The sequence below is a fragment of the Hemiscyllium ocellatum genome, chromosome 26 (genome assembly GCF_020745735.1).
Source record: "Hemiscyllium ocellatum isolate sHemOce1 chromosome 26, sHemOce1.pat.X.cur, whole genome shotgun sequence".
NCBI classification, from domain to species: domain Eukaryota; kingdom Metazoa; phylum Chordata; class Chondrichthyes; order Orectolobiformes; family Hemiscylliidae; genus Hemiscyllium; species Hemiscyllium ocellatum.
This window is the reverse complement of record NC_083426.1, coordinates 39,270,436-39,295,218: the sequence shown is the minus strand read 5'-3', so window position 1 is coordinate 39,295,218 and position 24,783 is coordinate 39,270,436. Positions and strand designations below refer to the sequence as shown.

Genomic DNA, 24,783 nt, shown 5'->3' with positions numbered 1-24,783 from the left:
TTACAAAGATTTGCAATTTCACCTCCCACTAGTCTATTTTCTGTCCCTTCATTCCCTATCCCTACTGAAACTGGTACAAAGGCACCTCATTCCTGAGTAGGAAACCTACTCGTGAAACAGATTGAGAATTTCAATACTGGGCATCCAGGAGGTGCTGTTAGCCATCAGTGACAGCAGAATTGTATTCATCCACAATCTGCAGCCTCATTACCCAGTATATCCACACTGGGCCCTGACACTTTTCCCACAATCATACTGAAGACTGCTCCTGAACTTCCTAGCTATTCCAGTGCAGTTATAACACTGGCATCTACCCAATAATGTGAAAAATTAACTAGGTATATTCTGTGAACAAAAAGCAGGACGAATCCAACCTGAGCATCAGTCAAATTTCAATCATCAATAAAGTGCTGGAATGAATAATTGATATGCTATCAAACAGCACCTACTGAACAATAATCTGCTCACTGAGTTTGAGTTCCTCCAGGGTCAATCAGCTCCTGACCTCATTACAGCCTTGATCCAAATATGGACTAAAGAGTTGAACCACCGAAGGGAGGTGAGAGTGACTGCTTTTGATATGAAGGCAATGTTTGATCAAGTGTGACATTGAGATGCTATAGAAAAATTAGAGTTAATATAAAACGTTTTGTGGGTTATAGTCATAGCTGACACTAAGGAAGGTGTTTGAAGTTGTTGGAGGCCAACTGCTTGGTCCCAGGATATCTCTGCCTGAGTTTCTCGGAATAGTGTCCTTGGCCCTATAATATTCAGCTGCTACATCATTACCCTCCCTCCATCATAAAGTTTAAAGTGGGGATGTTCTCTGATGATTGCACAATATTCAGCACCTTTTGCAATTCCATAGGTAATGAAGCAGTCCGTATCCAAATGCAACAAACTTCGATACTATCGAAGGTAGGATGTTAAGTAACATTTATGCCAAACAAGTGCCAGACAATAGCTATCTCCAACAAGAAAGAATCTAACAATATTCCTTTAATGTTCAATGGCATCACCATCGTTGAACCCTTTACTATCAACGTGAGGGATTACTGTTGACCAGAAACCAAACTGGAACAGCAATATAAGCACTATGACTACATGAGCAGGTCAGAATCTGAGGTGAATTCATTTCCTGCCTACCCAAAACTTGTTTCCCATCTACAAGGCACAAGGCAGGAGTGTGATGGGATACCCTCCATTGCCTGAATAAGTGCATTTCCAAAAATATTGAAGATGATTAACACCATCAAGGACAAAGCACCCGATTTGATTGGAAGTTAATCTTCCGTCTTGAACATTCATTCCCTCTACCACTGATGCACAGTGTACAAGATGCACTTCCACAAATCACCAAAACCACTCAACAGCACCTTCCAAGCTGTGATTTACACACCAAGGTAGACAAAGGCAGCAGATGCATGGAACACTGACACCTGCATTTTCCCCTCCAAGTCACAAACCATTCTGACATGGAACTATCTCACTATTCCTTTATTGTTGCCAGGTCAAAATTCTGGAACTCCCTTCCTAATAGCACTGTGGGTGCACCCACCTCACATAGACTGTGGTAGTTCATAGTTGCTTGGCATTACCTTCTCCAGGTTAATTAGTAATGGGTTAGGAGTGCTGGGCTATCCAATAATTTCAAACTTGGCAGATTGAATGGTATTTTGACTCAGCTCCCCGTGCTCTGAGCCAATGTCTGTGCCACTTTTGCTCAACTGCTGACCATTCAGCTTCCTTTCCCTAGCTCAGTATTCGCTAACGGGATTTCTCTGTCCTAGCAAAATCACTAATGCCATATTCTTCCTTATGTGGTCCACTTCAATGGAATTTTCCATGCATGTTTCCACCCCTCCCTATCCCAATACATCACAGAATCATTACAGTGCAAAAGGAAGCTTTTTAGCCTATTGTATTTGCATTTGCTTCCTCACATAATCCAAAATTCCAACCTTCTCTCTGTAACCTTGCAAATTCTCTCTCTTAGATAAGAATCTAATTCCACTTTGAACATGCCTCCACCACATTCCAGACAATAATCACTCTTTGCGTGAAAAAGCTTTATTTCATGTTTTTACTACATTTAGTCACTACTTTATATGTGTGCTGTCTCATTGTCAATCCTTGCACAATAGGGACAAATTTGCCCCTATCTTCTCTATTTTAATCTCCTATGGGTTTGAATATCTCCCCTTAGCCTTCTTTTTTCAAAGGACTACTTCTAACTTTTTAACTTATCTAATCTATCTTCAGAGTGGAAGTTCCTCATTACTGGCACTACCACCATCAACTGCTTCTGCACTCTGCCTGATTATTTCACATCCTTCCTAAAGTGTGGCACCCAGAACTGGATCCCACATTCCAGCTGAAGCCAAACTTTTATAACATTTAATACAGAGCTGAAAATGTGTTGCTGGAAAAGCACAGCAGGTCAGGCAGCATCCAAGGAACAGGAGAATCGACGTTTCGGGCATAAGCCCTTCTTCAGGAATCTGTTATAAATGTTTTATAACATTTAATACGAGCTCTAGTACTCTATGCCCCTATTAATAAAGTCCAAAATGCTGTGTACGTTATAAGCCATACTCTTAACCAGTCCTGCTACCTTCAATGACTTGTGCACACATATACTCAGGACCCTTGTCTCTTGAACCTCCTTTGGACACTTGTCATTTAATTTGTATTATCTCTTCATGTTCATTCAATTAAAATGAATCACTTCACATTTCTTCACATGCATCTTTATCTGCTATCTGTCCCACCTCTAGTGGAACTTCACTTTAAGTTCTACATTGTGCTTCTGACAGTTCGCAATGCTTCCAACTTTTATATGGTCTGAAAATGTTTCAATAGTGCTCTAAAGTCTAGTTCATGTATATAATGAAAAGCAAGGGACCCAACACTAACCCCTGAGGAACTCCACTACAAATCTTTTTCTCTCCTGAAAGACATCCATTAGCCAAAACTCTGTTTCCTGTCACCGAGACAATTCTCTGTCCATGTTGCTACTGATCCTTTCGTTCCATACATTATCATTTTCATTTTGCTCACAAGGCTGTTGAGCAATGCTATATAAGACACCTTTTGGAAGTCCACGTACACAACATCAACTACTTTGTCCCCATCAACTTTCTCAGTTAACTCATCAAAACATTCCAGCAACTTGGTTAAACATGACTTTTCCTTGCAAAATCTATGCTGGCTTTCTTTACTTAACCTGCGGTTGCCCATGTAACCACTAATTTTGCTTTGGATTATTGTTTCTAGATGTTTCCCCATCACCGAAGTTAAATGACTGGCCTCTAGTTACTGGATTTACATTTACATACTGTTTTGAACATTTGCAATGCTCCAGCCCTCTGCCACCGCCCCAAGTCTGAGGAAGACTGAAATATTATGACCAGTGCCTCTGCAAGCTCTAATCTCAGCAATCAGTATTCAATATTGGTGCCTTGCCACTTTAATTGCCGATAATCTATTAGATACCTTCTCTGCAACAAGTTAAAATGTCTAGTGACTGAATTACCTCCTCTTCCACATGGCCCAGGTAGAATCTTTCCCATTGGTACAGACAAATGCAAAGTATTCACTTAATATCGCAAATGGGCTTTCCCATATAGATGTTCCATCATAAATGCTGGCTGCATATTTGCTTCTGGATGCCATAACCAGCTGTGTATCCTTAAACCTAGTCTTCAATTGCTGGGTCATTGAGTCTTTCTGTCTTCTCCTGAAACTATCCAGCTTCTTAGTCATTGGCAAGAAGAATATATGACTAGGAGTACTGCTTCCTTCCTCCTTTATATCAAGGGAATGCATATGGAGAGCTTCTGCCTTGGTTTGGCCCAAAGGTCCACATTTGTCTGGTAATACCCGAGCCTCTGAAGATCCTGAAGCAGTTTTGGTCTCCCTGATGGACATTGCCAGTTTTCACTCCAACTCAGCCTGCCATCTTTCAATCTCATCACCATGACTTGATATCTGTGTTATGGAATCCTGCTAACCACAAGAAAAAATGTAACATGGGATTTGAACAGGTGGAAGGCTGAATGACCATGAAGCAGGCATTCATGAAGGGAAATTAAAGTTAAAGAAAGAAGTATTGACAATATTTATATGGAATGAAGGCTGTGATTTTCATTGGCTTGAAGAATTCTTTGTCTGTCTGCTCCCTCTTCATATAAACTCTCCTTCTCCTTCCCTTTTCTCAAGAGAAAGTCAGTTCTATTGCTCCATCTGCCTCCCACACCGTCACCACCTACTGTTGGAGGTCCTGGCTCTTCTGCTCCCTGTCCCTCTCATAATCACCTCCTGCTGCTGAAGGTCCCAGTTGAATTGAATCAAGCATAAATAACCTATAAAAACAATGAAAAATGTGAGGATTTATGACCAACACTAAAACCCATATGTCAATAAATGGTCTAATAATTAAAAACAAGGCAGTTGAATGACACAAAATGAAATACAGGCTAATGCTGCTGATGATGATAGTTAAAAATCATACAACACCAGGTTATAGTCCAACAGGTTTAATTGGAAGCACACTAGCTTTCGGAGCGACGCTCCTTCATCAGATGATTGCGGAGGGCTCGATCGTAACACAGAATTTATAGCAAAAATTTGCAGTGTGATGTAACTGAAATTATACATTGAAAAATTGATTGTCTGTTAAGCTTTACATCTGTTAGAATACAGTGATAGTTTCACTTCTTTCATGTGTAAATCACAAAACCCTTCTTTTTAAGGTTGCATTCTCGGGTTAGCTGTTAACAATGGTGATAGCTAGACAATATGTTGAAGGTGTTAGCCCCCTGTGTTCTCTGTCTATGACCTGATGTTTAGATTGATTCTAATCTAAAAAGTGAGATAACAGAGTTTTACATAAATTCATGCAGTTTTCGAGCTCAAAGTTCTACATGAATGTATGCAGTTTTTCAGCAAAGTGCAATGTAACTCTGCAAGTATAAATTCACCCATGTTCTTCGTGACCTGCAACACATTACCAATGAGGATGAGCACCTCACCAAGACCTTCCCCACACCTCCACTACTTGCCCTTAAACAACCGCCAAACCTCAAAGAGATCATTGTTCGTAGCAAACGGTGCGGCTCTCAGGACAACTCCATACAACCCTGTCACGGTGGACGCTGCAAAACGTGTCAGATTGTGGACATAGATACCACTATTATGCTTGGGAACACCTTCTACTTTGTACATGGCAGGTACTCATGTGACTTATACGTTGCAGGCAAGGATGCCCGGAGGCATGGTACATTGGGGAAACCAAGTAAAGGCTACGACAACGGATGAATGGGCACCGCACAACAATCAACAGACAGGAGGGTTCCCTCCCAGTTGGGGAACACTTCAGTGGTCCAGGACATTCAGCCTCGGACCTTCGGGTGACCATCCTCCAAGGTGGACTTCGGGACAGGCAGCAGAGGAAAGTGGCCGAGCAGAAGCTGATAGCTAAGTTCGGTACCCATAGGGAGGGCCTCAACCGGGACCTTGGGTTTATGTCACATTACAGGTGATCACCATTGCACTACACACACACACAGATATTCCTACACACACACACTCTCACATACACAAAGACACAAGTACACATAGACGCGCACACAGACACCCACACATACCCGTATAGACACACACACTCCTACACTCCCACATGCACCCCCCTCACAGACTTAAGACACTCTGCACTCACTACACACACACACACACACACACACACACACACACCATCCCAGACAGACAAAGACCCACATGCACACATATATGTTGTGTGGGGTGAATTTGTACTTGAGAGTTACATTACACTTTGCTGAAAAACTGCATGCATTCATGTAGAACTCTGAGCTCAAAAACTGCATGAATTTATGTAAAACTCTGTTATCTCACTTTTTAGATTAGAATCAATCTAAAACATCAGGTCATAGACAGAGAACACAGGGGGCTAACACCTTCAACATATTGTCTAGCTATCACCATTGTTAACAGCTAACCCGAGAATGCAACCTTAAAAAGAGGGGTTTTGTGATTTACACATGAAAGAAGTGAAACTATCACTGTATTTTAACAGATGTAAAGCTTAACAGACAATCAATTTTTCAATGTATAATTTCAGTTACATCACACTGCAAATTTTTGCTATAAATTCTGTGTTACGATCGAGCCCTCCGCAATCACCTGATGAAGGAGCGTCGCTCCGAAAGCTAGTGTGCTTCCAATTAAACCTGTTGGACTATAACCTGGTGTTGTGTGATTTTTAACTTTGTACACCCCAGTCCAACACTGGCATCTCCAAATGATGATAATAATGATGATGAACAGGATGTAGATGGGCCCCCTTTTTCTTTCAGAGCATTTGAGGTTGCAGTAGGATGGTTTGATCCATTTTAAAAAGTGTTTGCTTTGTGTAATATGAAGCTGGTGGGAGATACAGTATCCATAAAACAGGCAGCTATAGAAGAGTTTCTGAAAGAGCCGAATAGATTGTTGACGCAGGGTACCAACCAGAGAAGGTCTTTAACACAGAAAAAACAGGTCTGTTCTGAAGAAAATATCAAGTAGGACCTAAAATAGAAAGGATATTATTAAACCAGAAAGAGTACAGAAAAGATTTACTCAGATGCTACTTGAACTAGAAGGTTAGAGTTATGAGGAGAGGTTAGATACGCTGGGAGTTGAATGTATGAGACTGAAGGGTGACATTATAGCAGTCTATAAAATCATGAGAGGCATAGATAAAGTAGATTGCCAACAGCTTTACCCCCATGGTAGAAGACATAGGTTTAAGGTGAGAGGGGAGAGATACAAAAGGGTCCAGAGAGGCAGTTTTTTCACACAGAGTGTGGTGAGTATCTATAACGGGCTGCCAGAGGTAGTGGTGGAAATTAGTACAATTTTGTCATTTAACAAACATTTTGACAGGTACATGGATGGGATAGGTATGGAAGGATATGGACCAACTACAAACAAATGGGACTATTTTAATTGTAAAACTGGGTAGCATGGGTATGTAAGGCCAAAGGGTCTGTTTCCATCTTGTAGACCACTATAACTCTACGACCTACATATCAAAGGAAGAAAGGACAGCCTTTAAAACAACAAAGGACAGGCTAACACTATCACTATGTGCCATTGTGCCCCATTGTGCCCCAATGCTGGTTTATAGGTCGGAGCACCATCAAACACGAAAAGAAAAAAATGAACCTCATGTCCAGTTTTATTGGAAGGCAATCTAAAGTGATTTGGTTACGGCAGTAACGATGTTCAGCTGGTTTAAGAATTCCTTTCTGCATAATGTCAGGACTTATTTAAGAGAAAAGATATGTAATTTTAAAGTCTACTTATCCTTAATAATGCAACTGGACAACCACTCACTCACACACAGATTGGCATCTAAACATTGAGCTTGTACTTGCATCCCCCAAAAAACTGACCTTGCACATCCAGACAATGGGGAGAAAGTGAGGTCTGCAGATGCTGGAGTATCAGAGCTGAAAGTGTGTTGCTGGAAAAGTGCAGCTGTGCTTTTCCAGCAACACATATCCAGACAATGGGACACGAAATCATTGCAGCCATACCAGAAGAGCTTTCAGCCACAAAGTCTACCTCATGGAAACAAGTCTTTCAATGCTGTCTGTGTTTGCTGGAAAGAATTCAACATCCTGACATCAATTGGGATAACTAAGGATCCTTGGAATGAGGTTAACGAATTAACTGGATCCTATGCCTGCTGGAGAAAGGTTCGGCCTGTAGCTGTGAATGATTTTTCAGGGTCTTAATGTGGACACTGAAGCAGTCAATTTTGTTGAGTTGGCAAAAAAGGATGGAGGGGAGGGATTCCAAATTCTGGCCATAGATGAGATGGAGGAGTTGCTTCAGTCTCATCAGGTGGAGCTCTTGACAAAAGAGTTAGTGGAGCTGATGAAACCTTATTTTGCATCTCAAAGAAGGCAGACCTTATGAGAAAAATTGAAAGAAAAAAAAGTAAAAGTACAAACATCGAAAAGAACATGATCTTTCACAGAGTGATTGACACTGCTATTGCTCCTTACCTAGAACATTGTAGAATTCCAAAGTAAAAGGCAAAGCAATCAAAATTAATGTCTTTTTTTAAAATTTAATGTCACATCAACATTGTTAGATTCAAAAAAAGTGCAGATGCTAGAATCCAAAGTAGACAAGCAGGAGGCTGGGAGAACTCAGCAAGCCACACAGCATCAGGAGGTAGAGAAGTCAATGTACCTGCTGTAACCCTTCTTCAGTTCCTTCCAAAACATTAACTTCTCCACCTCCTGATGCTACCTGCCTTGCCTTCTTCCAGCCTTCCTCTGGTCTACATCAATATTAACATGTACTCACTCATTTTCTCAGTTTCCACCTTCTAGCTGAAGTTTTAGAGAGATGACTTGTGGTTGGTTCTCCTCCAATATTATGCAGTCTCCCTTCAAATTCCCCAGAGATCCATCCTTAATCCTTTTCTTGTGCATCTTGTATATTTTATTTCCTGTAACATTATTCAAATGCATGTAATCAACCATCATACCTTATGTAACACCCAATTCAATCTTTGGGCTTTGACCCAATGGCCATATACATTTGTCTGACAGTAGGACATAAATATGCCAGAATTTAGTATAATCAATCCTGGTATAACACATATGGTTTGCTACTGAGAATATCAAAGCCATTATTTTCCACTCTCAACCTCAACACTATTTTTTGATCCAGAGTTGTGCTTGAAGCTCCATATCCCACTCAGTAATAGACTGCTTGCTTCCACCTACCTTGCCTATTTCACTCTGTAGTTCCCTTACAGCTGCTAAAATACATTTTATGTCTTTGAATGTTATATTTCCAATGTCTCCCAGCCTCTAGCATAAACTGTGTAAGGTTCTGCTGCCCTTACCACTATACCACTGTAAGCCCTATCGCCTTTATACTAATTGATTTAAAAACAAAGATTGCTGACATAACTCAGCAGGTCTAGCAGCATCTGTTGATCGAAAGCAGAGTTAACATATCGAGTCCACTGACTCTCCATCAGAACTGATAGCAGCTGGGAAGAACTGGTATTTATGCTGAAGATGTGTTTGGCGGAGGCAGGCAGTAGAGAGGTGAACGGATCAGTGGAGATGGAGCCCAAAGCATTGTCCACTTCCAGGAGCTTGACAATCTCCACTCATTCCACCTCTGTGCTGTTAATGTGTAGGGGGGCACGAGATACATCCTGCCGAAAGTCAACAATGAGTTCCTTGGTTTTGCCAGCATTGAGAGTTAGGTTGCTCTCAGTACATAGCAAACATCAAAGTTCTCAGCACCGATCCCTGCAGTACACAGCTGGTCACAGACGTCCAGTCAGAAAAACATCCCTTCACCATCATCCTTTGCCTCATATTTGTAAGCCAATTTTGGATTCACTTTGCAAACTTGGCTTAGAACCCATGGGCCTACCTTTTGGACCCATCTTCCATGTGGGACCTTCCTGCCAGTTCCTTTAAGATGCAAGGATGCAAGAATTCAGGCTGTGGGGACTTAACAACCTGCAATCCCAATAGTTTGCTCTGTACTATTTCTCTAGGGATGATGATTATTCTAAGTTCCTCCCTTTTTATAACCCCTGCACCATGGTTTGACACAACCAAATGCCTTGGTAGGCTCTTCAGAAGATGGTTTTGAGTGAACCCAGTTTGTGTGAGATTTGAGGAGCATATTAGCTAGACCTTGGATGGACAACAGATCACTTTCCATGAAGTACATTGGTGAACTGGTTGGGCTTTAAGGTATTATGACAGGTTCACTGTCACTTTTACTGATACAATCAGAAGATCTTATTTCCTTTGAAAGTAAATTCTTAGGCAGTTGTGGTGGGATTCGACCTTGCTTTCTCTGGATATTGATGTTCCCTTCTTTGAAGTCATCCTAATAACATAATGGTGAAAAGTAAAGGCACATCTTGGTGGGGCCTCTCATATCCAAAAACTTTGAAATGCTTTTTGGATTTTACTAACTGTTGAGAGGTTATGAAGCTGGAAAGAGCTCTTTGCTTCAATATAAATTCTGTCTATTTATTTTTACTGCAAGAGCAAAAACATTAATAAAACATTTAATTTTACAAAAACAAATAATGGCTGCATCCTTCGCAGAGTTTCAAAACCATTGGCTTTGAGGGAATCATGGGATAACCTCACTGGAATTCAAATCATCACAACAGCAGAACCTTACTCAGATAAAGTGGTCCACGAATCTGCTATCTCCTTGTATTCCTACCTCCTTTTATCACATTTGTCATATTCAAGCAGATGTGGAGCTTAAACACTAGCATAGACTGAAAAACAGAGTCGCATTGTCTGTTTCTGAACTTTATACTTCTCGGTGACCCTCTATATCTAGGTTTAAAGGAGGATCAGTCATACATCTTCAGAAAGTCACAATTTTCAACTTGGTCCTGAATTTTGTATTGCAGTAGCGCCACTCCTCTCCCCAATCCACCAGTTGAAACTTCAGGACAAACCCACAGTGATACAACAACCATCCAACTGTTAATTGGTTCATGTGGGACCTCCATCCTCATTGAGAGAACCACCTGCCTGTCAGAGTTGCTGGGATTGGTGGACACTGCAGAGGCTGTGGGTATTCCCAGTGAATGGAAGCCATGTTGCCAGACAGCCAGTTAGGTTTGGAGTATTGTCAGAGTCAGTCCAGCAGGCCCCAAGGCGGGTAGAGTTAGGTTTGTGAAGCCACGTGAAAAAGGGTCCATCTTTGCAGGCTGCTCCCATTGGACAATGGGACCCCGCAGGCAAAATTTCAGCGGCAATGGGAAGATGCTTTTTGGTGGCCATTCATTGGGCCACAATAGCCTCAACTGATCTAAGGGTGTGTCAGCCTCACTTGCCATTGGTAAATTACCAGAAGAGGTGGTGTGGTGATGGGGTGAACATTCTGCTGCCATGTTAGTCAAGGAACAACCTCCCTACCTGCTAGCCCAATCCTGAGGGGGCCACAAAATGCCACACTTGGATCAGGAATAATGGCGGGGTATGGTACCTGACTGACCAATGAAGCAGATTATTGCTGGGCGTGAGTTAATTCTTGTCTATCTCAGCTAAGGAAATGGTACAGGAGAAAGCCCAGAGGCACTAATTTAAAAACATGTATTTGATATGTGTGTGTGTGTGTGTGTGTGTGTGTGTGTGTGCAATGTGTCGTAGGATCTTTCGTATACTTTCATTCATGGGATGTGGCTTTAATTGGTGAGGCCAGGATATATTGACCATTCCTTATTGTCCTTGAAAAAGATAGTGGTGAGTAATCTTCTTGAATCACTGCAGTCAGTGTGTGTAAGGTCCTTGACAGTGTACGTACCATGGGAAATTCCAGTTTATGACCCAGTGATGTTGAAGGGATGGAACTCTGCTGCTGCTTTCAATTAGGTGGCAGAAAGTGTGGTTTGGATGTTGATGCTGCAGGCACCTTGATGAATTTTTTCAGTACACCTTGTAGGTAGTACTCACTGGAGTCACGTTGCATCAGTGGCTTATGTGCTTAAACTTGGTGTTGGATGGGGTGTCAATCAAGTGACTGTTTTTCCCAGGTAGTGTCAAAAAATTGAGAGTTTTTGGAGCTGCACTCTTCCAGTTAAGTTAAGAGTGCTCTCACACACTTGGGATATTTCTTTTGGAGATGGTGGACAAGCTAAGACAATAGCCATAGGATATTTAGTTTCTGATTTGTTCTTGTAACCTCAGTATTTTTCTGTGGGATCTAGTTGAGTTTCTGCTCATATCAACCCCCAGCTCTGGTATAGAATGTTGAGGGATTTGGAGAATTCAGCGAATGTGATATTGTTTAATGTTGTGGAGAGGTAGTTAGACTCTCTCTTGTTGTATGCTGTAGATGTCACCACTTATTCATCCAAGTTTGGATATTATAAGGAATTATAGAGCAATACAGCACAAAAGGAGGCCTTTTGTTCCATTGTGTCTCTGCTGCTTCTTTGAAAGAGTGATTAATTTGACCTGCAGCTCTTTTCTTTCCCTATAGATCTCCAAAACCTTTCACCTCAAATGTCTGTCCAATTCTCTTTTGTAATTTACCCATAAAATATGCATCCAGCACCTTCTCAGGCAGTAAGTCCCAGGCAATAGGTTGTGTGTTATTTTGCGATCTCATTTGATGCGTCCAACTATCTATAATGCATGAAAATCTCATAGTGCAGTGGGAGATTATCCCTGTTTATAAGTCAGAAGCTCCCAGTTTGAGTCTCACTTGATTGTCAAGGAAAATATATTCAGAATGTATGAGTGCGAATGTCAACTGCAAATCTTTTCAAACATGCTATAAGAAGATAATAGGGGGTGGTGGAGTAAGCTTCCTGGCCAGCTGTGTATAGCTAGAAAGTTAGAGCCTCTATCAGGAACGCTTCCTGCTGTGAAGTGTTGGTTTATTTTCAAATGTTAAAAATCCATATAGATACATGTTTTGAGTATATGTTGTATGGTATGTGCCTGGTGAGTATGATATCAAATCAATTTACTTCAATGTCAATCAAAAACTTACTACTTCTATTCTCTCACCTCACCTCACATTGCATAAACCATTAGTTTCTATGTAAAGTGACAGTACATACCATTTGAACAGTAATCTGGTGAGTAATGAAACCAGATCAGTAAGATTCCAGGTTCAGTTGTTGATCTTTAATGGGTTAACTAATTTCAGTCAGAGCAGAGGAGGAGTTGATATAATTAATTTTAAATCCCATTGTTTATGGATTGGCATTTGATGACCCTTATTTAAAATACATGTTTTTAAAATATTGGATGAACACAGGTTGAAGGTCAGTGATAATATTTCCCACAGTAGTATAATCTGCCAATATTCAATGCTAAGGCTTACAGAAACACACACACACACACAAAACACAGACAGAAATACACACCACACACACATACACCACACACACAAACAGACACAACACACACAGATACTGCACACACACAGCACACACACACACAGCTCATACGGAGTGACACAAAAATACACACCATAACACAAACAGATACCACACACAGACATTGCACACACACAGCACAAACGCACAGCACATATAGAACGCACACAAAGATACACACCATACACACAAGAAGATACCACACACACAAACAGACACTACACACACCACACACAAACAGACATCACACACACACAGCACACTCAAAGCACACACAAAAATACACACTACAGACACAAACACACAACAAACACACAAACAGACACCACACACACAAATACACAACACAGTCACACACACAAACACACAGCACACACATAGTTACACCCCACATACAAATACACACAGACAAATGCACACCCCACCACAAAGACACACACAAACACACAGCACATAAACTAACATTGCACATAACCATTCTCCAATCTAAAGCATACACAAGCACCACACACAATCCCCTCTTCCTCCGATTTTCTCACTCCCACCAGACACACATAACAAGATGGTTCATTCTGCAGAGATATTACATCCCAGTGCCTCCCAGTGAGGTGGAAAATAATAAAACTGAAAGTGCCAAATTGTATTTGGGAAAATGTTACTCCTTAGATTAAGCTGTACATTCTGTTCCTGTTGAACTGTCCCACAGATGATGTCTCAGATTGATTTTGGTGGTATCGCTTTTATTGTTCAGTTAAAAGTAAAATTCAGTGGAATAGATCACATTGAAGAATATGAACAATATCACTTCTAAAGCAATTCAAACTTTGACAATAATTTTTGCTTTTAAGACATAAATCATGACTGGTCATAAATTAAAATATATTGTATGTTCAGAAAATTGCATTTGAAAAATACCTCTGTACCTCTTGGGCCCAACTTCAAGTTTAGAAATTCATTCCTCTTGATGTGGGAAATGTAAGACTCAACAAACAGAATTATATCTTCATTGTAACAACTGCTTGAATGTCCCCAGAAGACAGCAGGGAATTTAAGAACCTAAGAAATTTGGACAGGGGTTGACCATGTATTATTTGAGCTGCCCCGCCATTCAATAAGATCAAGACTGACTGTCAGTCTCATCTTCACTTCTTTGCCCGTCCCCATATCCCTTAGTATTCAAAATTGAAAACAGCAGATTGTTCTGGGATTAACTCAATGGAATAAGCAGAATTCAGCAACTTGTCCACTTGAAGTGAGCACAAGTGACTGACAATCTTGATCAAAGTTAAGTTCTCAACCTCTTAACGATAATGAAACTTTCTCCCAACTACTTTCGACACAGTAGAAACATTTTGACTTTGCTGTAAAATGTACTGAGCCTTGAACACTGGTCGACTGCAGTGCTATAAAAATAATTTTACAGAGGGCTGCTTCAAAGATCATTCTGACAGAACTAGTGTATATTTTGCCAAAATAAACAAAGTAGACAGGAAAATATCATTAAACATGCTTCGAAGTGAGTGCCTAAAACCTACAAAGCTGGCCAAGATTTCCCTTACATTCATACACTGCGCACACAGGAGCAGCAACTGTTTTTCTACAAGTCTCTGAAAATGTGTGTGATGTACGCCTCCTTCAGTTACTGAGTTACCAGGTTAGTGAAACCATTTTAAGATCTCTTTGCTCAGTTATTATGGTTATGAACTGTTCTAAAGTGGGTGCTTGATGACGAACGGGACAACTCTGAGACTAATCATGAAAGATTACTCTAGCTTATTGTAGAGAGGAACTGAGTTGGAGTGAAATACTACACATTCTTTGGCTTTTCATAGCCAGTATTGAACGGCAAAAAACATGAAGCTTGTGTGACTCAATTCAGGTTTACCAGCTTTTATCAATTCCAATGTAATAGAGTGCAAGTATAGAATGTAGCTTTTTTTCTGAAAATGGATTATATAAAGAAAAATGAATTCCACGATTGTGTGGTCTTAAACTTCAACTATGATGTTATAACAGTGACTACTTCATTGTTTGTTATGTATTCTGAGATGTCCTGTGGTCATGAAAAGTTCTACTTAAATGTGAGGCTTTCTTTGGGTAACATTTCCTTCAGCTTTACTCTTGCTGGTTGTGCTGAGCTACTTTTAGGATCAAATTGGTAGTGTAGCAGGGGACGTAATTCAAATCACGCTGATATTTACATTTCACTGTGAAGACTAATAATAGATTTTTAAATGGTTTATTGAAAACTGTCCAATAAATGGACCTAAACTTAGAAAACCAGAATTTAACTGCTCTCTTTTGCATAAGCTCAATAGCCCGCTGATAGAATCCAGCAGAGCCAGAGGAGTGGGAACATCACCATCATTGTCATTTTTGATAACTCTAATATACTGTCCTGAGATTATCAGTGCCTGACCATGTTTTTTAAAGTACCGTGATCAAAGGTAAAATATGAAAAATTGAGGTTGAGCAGTTACCAGATACTGATTGATTCTCTGCTTAATTTCCATTGAATTTAAATGTCAGTAGGAATGATTCGACTCCTGTCTTATGTTGACAGTAGAATGATGGTTTAGATTGTGGAAAAGACTTGCACCTACCTTTACCACACCTGGAAAGCAGAAAGAGAAAATTCACCCAATATATCTTTGTCAGCTTGATAAGTGATAGTACATTTGGAATAGCGCATTCAATTCTGAGTCTCCCTGCTACAGGAAAGATGTTGTAAAAATTGAAAGGGTTCAGAAAAGATTCACAAGGATGTTGCCAGGGTTGGAGGGTTTGAGGGTTTGAGCTGTAGGGAGAGGCTGAACAGAATCATAGGAACATCATAGGCCGAGGGTGACTTTATAGAAGTTTATAAAATCATAAGGGCCATGGATATGCTGAATAGTCAAAGTCTTTTCCTAGGGTAGGGGAATCCAAAACTAGAGGGCATAGGTTTAAGGTGAGAGAGAAAAGATATAAAAGGCACCTCAGGGGCAGCTTTTTTACGCAGAGGGTGGTGTGTGTGTGTGTGGAATGAGTTGCCAGAGAAAGTGGCAGAGGCTGGTACAATAACAACATTTGAAAAGCATCTGGGTGGGTATATGAATAGAAAAGGTTTAGAGGGAAATGGGCCAAATGCTGGCAAATGGGACTAGTTTACTTTAGGATATCTGGTCAGCATGGACAAATTGGACCGAAGGGTCTGTTCCTGCGCTGTACAGGTCTATGATGCAATGACTCTATATTTGTTGCACTAGAGGCTCTGCAAACAATTATTAATCCTATTGGGCAGAATCTTCCCAGCCAGGAGATAGTAGGCACTGCAGATGCTGGACAGTCAGAGTCGATAAGGTGTGGCATTGGAAAAGCACAGCAGGTCAGACAGCATCCGAAGAGCAGGAGAGTCAATGTTTCAGGCAGGACCCCTCATCAGGACTGGCGAGGGGTAGGAGGGCTGCGAAATAAATAGGAAACAGGTGGGGCTAGGAGTAAGGTAGGTGGGATAGCGATAGGTGGGTGCAGGTAGGAGGTGATTTTGGTAGGTCAGTGGGAAGAGTGGAGTGGATAAGTGGGAAGGAAGATGGACAGGGAGGTCAGGTCAAAATGGCGATGCCAAATCAGAGGGTTGAATCTGGGATGGGGTGGGCCTCCTTCACTGCCTAAACAAGGCCACTTGCAAACTGAAGGAGGGAAACCTCATTTTCTGCTTCGGAAGCCTACAACTGCACAACCTCAACATTGAATTCACCAGTTTCCAAATCTCCCCCACTCTCCACCCACCCCAGATCCAACCCCCCCCGACTCGACACTGTCCACTTGACCTGACCTCCCTGTCCATCTTCCTTCCCACTTATCCACTCCACCCTTCCCACCGACCTATCACAATCACCCCCTGCCTACATCCACCTATCGCCGTCCCAACTACCTTTCCCCCAGCCCAAATCCCCTACCCCAACCTATCTCTCAGCCCCCCTTCCCCCTCCCCAGTCTTAATGAAGGGTCCTACCTGAAAAGTCGACCCTCCTACTCTTCAGATGCCACCTGACCTGCTGTACGTTTTCCAGCACCATACATTATTGACTCAGAATCTTTGCAGGCACTGAACGATGTGAGCCTGGACAAGATATTAGAGCCCGGTAGTACTTTGAAACCTGATCACTTTTGAAGACTCTTATTTTTAACTCGCAATAATTAAGAAAAGGCTGGCTTTGAATGAAGAATTTCCAGAATGTGCTGCAGAATTGTCTCTGAGAATATCTTCAGAAGTACAATTCTGAAAATGAAAATAAAGGTAGCAACAAGTGTTGTCAATCAGGACCTGGAAAAATCAGTGTCCATTAGAATGTTCAGTCAGTAAGAAAACTGAGGTACTTTGTCTCACTGCTGGAAGCAATTGGACAAAACACACCAAGAATATGAAGGCACAGCTCCCCTATCCCCCACCCTGAAAACTCAATCAAGTGGTGGGCGCAATATTCATGGGACAAGAATGGAAAGCTGCTAGTTGGAAATGAGCCACCCATTACACACCTTATTCTATTGTCTTATGTGAAGTGCTTTTAAAGTGTTGCCTATTATTCTGAATTAAGGCAAATGCTGACAATTATAAAAGTTTGCAAGAGCCGAAAGCATTATTCGGTAATTGCATTACAAGCTGTGGCCACTCTTCACCCTGACCTGAAGCAGAATTTCAGGGCCGATATAATTAATCTCCTGAGGAAACGCCTTTCAAAACACGTAACTGCGTGAACTTTCTCTATCATTCCCTAAAGAAATCTAGCAAAACTTTAGAACATCGATCTAACAGTGCAGGTTATATTATTCAACCCTGGCCAGCTGTATTCACAGATGAATTTTCCATCATGGGAACCAAAGTTTTCCCTAGAGCATTTATTTAGTCTTGTTCATGCTTATTATAACTTTTCATCCTGTTCTTAATCAAATATTTTCTCATATCCTTATGTAAAGGAATGAAATGAAATAGCATTAAATATATCTATAGATTTTTTAAATGTCTTCATATTTTTCACTTTGCTTGTAGTTTCACTAATTTTGTTACTCAGCTCGTGCTGTTTTGAAATCATTTCAAGCATTGATTTCATGTGTACCTTTCTAATCTTGTCTGGATTGTCTTCAATGAAATCTAATTTAAGTTCTTACCACATGTTGGTCAGTGGTGAAAATTGCTCATGTATCAGTGATGAGCAGTGGGTGGAGGTACATTCATTGTGCTGAGGAAAGCAATTGCAGGATTTTGAATGAGCTACAGTGAAGGAATAGTTTGAATATTCAGAACATTTTGTGGTGACTTTAATAATAAATCAAGAATATAATGTTTCGATTCTTCTCACTTTAATGTTTCTTATTTAAGTATTTCATGAGATACTTTCAAAACAGGATGCTGCGTGGCTCGGAGGTGGTGATAATGTTCCCTTGCAGATGCTGACAAGCATATTGGACAGTTGGGAGACAGCCTGAATTGTAACAGCCTTTGTTCAATTTACTAGTCCGTTTGCTTGACGGATATCAAGGAGCTTTCAAATCCTGGCTTTCTCTATGTACAGTCATGCTTGGTGTCAATCATAAAATGTTTCTGGTAGTGGTGAGTATAGGTACTTTGTGGGGATTGTAATTTTCAACTTTGTTGATTTTCCTCAGTGATTGCAATTTAAATTTAAACCAAACACTAGGTTTCCCAGATAGTTAAAATCTTCTGAAGACAAATGTAATCAGTTATTGTGTAGATAATAGTTAATTATCCTCCAGCAAATGTCATTCTTAATGCCTTTATTATGTCATGAACCTATGTCAGGTGCTCAGTATGCAATTTAGTAAAGATAACTAGATGGCAGTTGCAAAAAGTTTTAAAATGATCTTGTAACAATTTTATTAGTTCTTGTATGAAATATGAGCCGAAATTTGACACAAACATTACTCAGATAGTGAATAGATGTGTTTGTAATGTGTTACAAAGTTAATGCGAGATAGAAATCAAATGATAATGGTGCACACAGTTGTTATTTTAGACATATTTCTCAACATTTTTACAATGACTCTACTAAGGAAAATAAGAAGCTTTGAAATATATTGTTCCAGCTCTTCCCATTTTAACACAAGTAATTGAAGTCTTGAAGGGAAAAGGTGCATACAAGTTTCATGTCTGGAAACTACCTTCAGTTTGTCTACCACCGGAAATGTATTCTTCACTTGCGTGTTGAATATCACACAATTAGATTTTGACTGTAAAGAGATTTGTGGATGCAGAGTGATCCCAGTGGAGTCTCTGTCCAAGAATGTTCTTTTAGACAGTGATTAATTTTGGCAAGGGAATGATTCAGAGGTGCTGATAAAATGCAATGTCTTCCATTCGTGTTCTTGCTGGACCTGTAAGATCTGTTTAAATGATTTTGGATGCTTGGAAACAACATGTACAGATTACAAATTCTATAATGCTGAGACGCAGTCCCATGGAAAGACTCTTTCCCTCCCCCCGTCATGGAGTAGAATTTTGTTTGACATTTTGGTTGAAAAACTCTTGTCGGTACAATGATCAAGTTGTGTTTCCCTCCTTGCTGGATGTGACAGTAATGTTACATACAGAAAGTTCCTTGTGTCCCACTTGATTCTTAGAAAGTGGTGGAGTGATGACAGTTTGCTGAAGATGTGGAACTTGCAGCACTGAGGGGTTTTGCTGTTTTGTATGGCACTGCTACAGGCCACATGGGATAACTTCCTATTGGTGGCATAGTAAGAAAGAGACCTTATTCAAGAGATTCCTTAATTGATGTGTTCTCTGCCCATAGACAGTTTGATGGCTTGTCATCTGTTAATACTTCATCTGAGATGTTTCCTTCATTTGGCAGCTTTTGTCAGTGGTGGTTTAACATTGCTTTCCACTCATAGTGAACAAATCTGGTTCAGGCAGAGTGGGAATTGAACTTGTAACTCTGGCATTGTTTTGACCAGGATGCTAGCCATCTAGCAATCTGATCTGACCAGTCCCTGAGGAAAATAGCTTTAAGGAATAAAATTCTGTTGATTGCGTTATTTTGTACTATAAAACAAGGGATTACTTTGAACAAAAAAAACACTGATTAGCTGTTTTAAGAACAATTTTGGCACTTAATCACATTAAGTAAATCTGTTTACATAGCCCTTTGTTTGCCAGTTTCGGACTATTAACTAATTTTGAAAAATTTTGATTTAAGGGGTAGATACAAAGCCAAAAATGTAGTTGTCTAATTGGGGTCTAAATGAAAAGATTTATGTGGCAGCTTCCATGGTTAGTGAAGGAAAACAATTAAAGGCAGGAAACCTAACATTCAACTCTCAAATTCAGTTATCCGGATGAGTGACACATTTGATTGCAATGTTCTCAGTAGATTGGAAAAGATACAAGACATAGAATTGGGCCCATTTTTGTCAGTACTATGGGTGCTTTAGCCTTAAAACACCACCTATGATGAATGTGCAGATGTATAGTTCTAGTTGCATTTTGGTGAGAGGATCTTCCACTGGAAGTATACAGAGAAGGCAGATCATTACATTGTTAATTTATCACCATTCAAAATTAATGCACAACAGCAGCAGGGAAGATCCCACCTTCTCATTATCTTTGCAAGAACCGATCAATTACTTGCAGAATATTTGCTGATTTTGCTGTGATGTGGAGGTTTGTTGTGCTTTCTACAGTTATCTTAAGCTACCAAAAGCTTTTGAGAAATGTGTAAGAGTGGCTCTAGAATCTGTTTCTACCTTTAAAGATGCATGGGCGCGTTCTTTGCATTACCTTTGGACCATGGCATGACTGGGTGAATGAGCAGAGGCGACACAGAGAAGGACAAGCTGCTTGATGAGTGAGGGGGAAGAAGGGGTGTTGTTGGCAGGAAGCCATTTCAGCTTTGGTTATTCAGGGAGCAAGGCAGCAAGTTGCACTTGAATGAAATCATTCATAGCTTTTACAGCAGCACTCATGATGTTGAGTGACTTCTGTTTATGCTCCATTAGAAGTTGAGAGATCATCCATCAGATACAGTATCATAGTTGGATTAAAAGTGTTCTCAGGAGGTTGGACATCTCTTCTACAGTGCAGAGGCTGGATTCCACATTCTGTGCAAAGTCGATGCTGGGTTCCTCCATTGTCTTTGACAAAAGCTTTCTGGCAGATCAATGAATCAAGCATTTCAACATGAATCACTTTCTGCCTTCATCTGTAGACCGTCCCTGAGGTGCTCACTTGAATCCTTTGCAGTAGAATTTCTTGCCCCTGTTGAGCTAGCATCTGCACCATACTTAGACCCAGCTCTTGTTATAGGCTACTTGCACTTGCACATGAAAATCTCACCTTTAAGTTATCCTTTAAAGTAGACACATTGTCAACATGTAGACTGGTAACTAAAAGTGACAATGTTCCTTCTTCATCACTATCTTCCTTTGACCGCTTCTTTTTTCCTCCGAATCCTGGCCAGGATGGAATTTCTGGTTGTCACCAAAGAGAATAGTGCAAGATTGGAGCTGCCATGAATGAAATGGAGGCGGTTGGGTGGGGTGCGGGTGGGGGGGTTCTGGGGGAGTGAGTGGGAGGAGGGGTGGGTGGAATGGTGGGGAGGAGGGGAATGAAGTTTGGGGTATTTTCAATTTGTAAATCAGAAGAGGGTGTGGGATGAAAGGGAAGTGGGATCTTAGACAAGGATTATGTCAGAATATATATTTACCTTCCTTGGTCTTATCATAAATGCAGTGTTGATTCTGAGTCTGACCTTCTCCGTGTAGGCAGATGGGTAGATGCAGCTTTCATTGAACAATTAAGGGACTCAAACATAAACGGCATGTGCTGGACCAATTCAGCAGGTCTGGCAGCACCTGTAGAGAGGGAAACAAAGTTAATATTTTGAGTCCTGTGACCTTTCTTTGGAACTCAATTTTTTGAGAACTTTCCTTTATAAAGAACTTTCATTTTCTGTTTCTATCAGCTTCAGTGAAAAATCCAACATGTGGCAGCGCATAGGAAAGTTTCCAATGCTCCACAACCTGGAGATTTCAGTTCAAAGCTAATCACTAAAGGATTTATTGGTTGTTCATATAAATATAACTGAGTTGGACAACCATGAAGAGATAGTCACAGGGCCTGAAAATTGGCTGAATTGAGTTCAAATGCCTTTTATTTCATTACTTTCACTTCATTGATCTTTATTGTGATCCTTTCTGTAGTGATGCAAATTTTTATCATGTTCTTCTCAGCCCCGTGATGTCTGGAGCCTGCTGAGCTGATCTGCACTTTTATCTTCCAAATGTTCACTTACATCTACTACACATGCAGTTTCAGATCAGTGACACCGTTGTCTAATGATTTGTTGCACTGCTTGGAATAAATGTGCAGACATTTTTTTTTCAACTAAATATCAAGAAGATAAAAACCTTTTGCTTCAGTGTTCTTCAGAAATTCAGTTTCCTTGCGAATGATCCATTCACCTTCCTGACAGGCTGAACCAGATTAACTGCCAACTTGACGTTGTATTTGACCCCAAGGTGAGCTTTCCAACACACATTCACTACATCACTTAGACCAACTATTTCCAACCTGATAATAGTGATCGATCCAAGATGGAGGACGGGAAAAATTTCCCATTGTAACAGCTGCTCCTTTTTTGAGGTATTTTAGGTGTTGGAGGTGATTTCCTCGAATTCCAGGAACAGCAATTACTGTTTTATATGTTAGTGCATTGTTTTGGAACTTCGGAGAAAAAGAAAGTTAAAACAACAGCACTTTTAAAAGGGAGAGGAACAGACAAAGGAAGCACATGGTGAGGTCAGTGCAGGAGAGAGAGAGAGAGAGAGAGAGAGAAAGACACCCACACTGCTAACTGACAGAGCAGTGAACCTGCACAGTTACTGCCTTTGCTGTTGAATTCGTGTATCGCTGGACATCAGAGTGCATTTGGGAAAATTCACTACGCGTATTGGAATGAGATGCTAGCAGAAGTGGTGGAAGCTAGTACAACTGCAACATTTAAGAAGCATTTAGGTGGGTACATGAATAGGAAAGGTTTGGAGGGATATGGGCCAGGTGCTGGCAGATGGGACTAGATTGGGTTGGGATATCTGGTTGACATGGACAATTGGACCGAAGGGTTTGCTTCCATACTGTTTATCTCTATGACTCGATGACTCTACCCTTTTTTCAGCTTATCTGCTGCTGAGACCTTCACCCATTCCTTTTTTTTTAACAGATTCTGATGTTTCCCTAGTTAGTCACCCAACTTCTGTTCTCCATTAGATTAGATACCCTACAGTATGGAAACAGGCCATTTGGCCCAACAAGGCCACACCAATCCTCCGAAGAGTAACCAGACCCATTCCCCTGCCCTATGTTTGGCCCCTGACTAATGCACCTAACACTATGGGCAATTTAGCATGGCCAATTCACCTGACCTGCACATCTTTGGATTGTAGGAGGAAACTGAAGCTTGCAGAAGAAATCCATGCGGACACGGGGAGAATGTACAAACTCTACACAGTCACCTGAGGCTGGAATTGAACCCAGGACCTTGGCGCTGTGAGGCAGCAGTGCTAACCACTGAGCCACCAGGCTGCCCATTAAACTCATCCAAAGCTGTACCATCCATGTCCCATCTGGCACAAAGTCCAATCCCCCCAGTGCTGGCTGACTTATTCCCGATCTGACAATTCCTCAATTTTAGAATTCTCCACCTTGTTTTCAAATCCCTCCAAGGTGCTGCACCTCTGTATCTTTATAACCATCTCCAGCCTGAAACTATGCGACATATCTGAACTACTGTAATTGTGGCTTCTAACATCTCTTTGACATTAATTATCCCACCATTGGTAGGCACTTTAACTGCAAGTTACTCATCTCTCCACTTATCTACCGCTCTCCTGTTTTAAAATGTACTTCTTTGATTAAGCTTTCAGTTATTTATTCTGATTTTTCCCTCATGTGGCTTGTGTCAAGGTTTGTCTGTTAATGCTTTAATAGAGTCATAGAGTCAAAGAGATGTACAGCAAGGAAAAGGACTCTTGGTTCCAACACATCCATGCCGATCAGACATTAATTAATCTAGTCCCACTTGCCTGCATTTGGCCCAAATCCCTCTAAACCCTTCCCAATCATGTATCCACTCCGATGCCTTTTCGATTTGTATTGTACCAGCCTCCAGCACTTCCTCTGGCAGCTCATTCTATACAAGTACCACCCTCTGCATGAAACATTGCCCCTTAGGTCCTTATTAAAACTTTCCCCTTTTACCTTAAATCATAGAATCTCTACAGTGTGAAAGCAAGCCATTTGGACATCGAGTCTACATTAACTCTCTAAAGAGCATCCCACCTAGTCCCACCCCTACCTTATACCCATTGCCCTGCATTTGCCATGGCTAACCCACTTAACCTGCATTTCCTGGAGACTGCGGACAACGTGGCATGGCCAAGCCACCTAACCTGCACATCTTCGGACCGTGGAAGGAAACCAGAGCACTGGGAGGAAAATCCACACAGACACAGGGAGAATGTGCAAGATCCACACAGACAGTTGCCTGAGACTGGAATTGAACCCAGATCCCTGGCACAGCAGTGAGGCAGCAGTGCTAACCACTGAGTCACCGTGCCACACCTATGCCCTATCCCCTCCGGGTTTGGACTCCCCTGCCCTGGGATAAAGACCTTAGCATATACATTCCTCTCATGATTTTATAAACCTCCATAAGTTCACCCCTCAATCTCTGATGCCCAGGGAAAATAGCCCTAGCCTTTCCATGTACCTTAAACCTACCAGAATGGCCTTAGGATGTTTCATTATCTGGAAA

The 24,783-nt window shown here is 41.0% G+C and overlaps 1 protein-coding gene across 8 annotated transcripts in view; it reads left to right on the top strand.

The window, feature by feature from the left end:
* Nucleotides 1-24,783, top strand: part of LOC132828420 (tetraspanin-18-like) — a 131,486-nt gene that overhangs the window by 17,564 nt on the left and 89,139 nt on the right. For 2 of the 8 annotated variants that reach the window (XM_060845519.1, XM_060845515.1), the window contains exon 1: nt 14,552-14,624. The exons of the other annotated variants lie outside the window; for them this stretch is intronic. The gene's annotated coding sequence lies outside the window, so the exon portion shown is untranslated. Of the gene's footprint in view, nt 1-14,551; nt 14,625-24,783 lie in introns of those variants that run through there. 8 annotated transcript variants of the gene reach the window in all.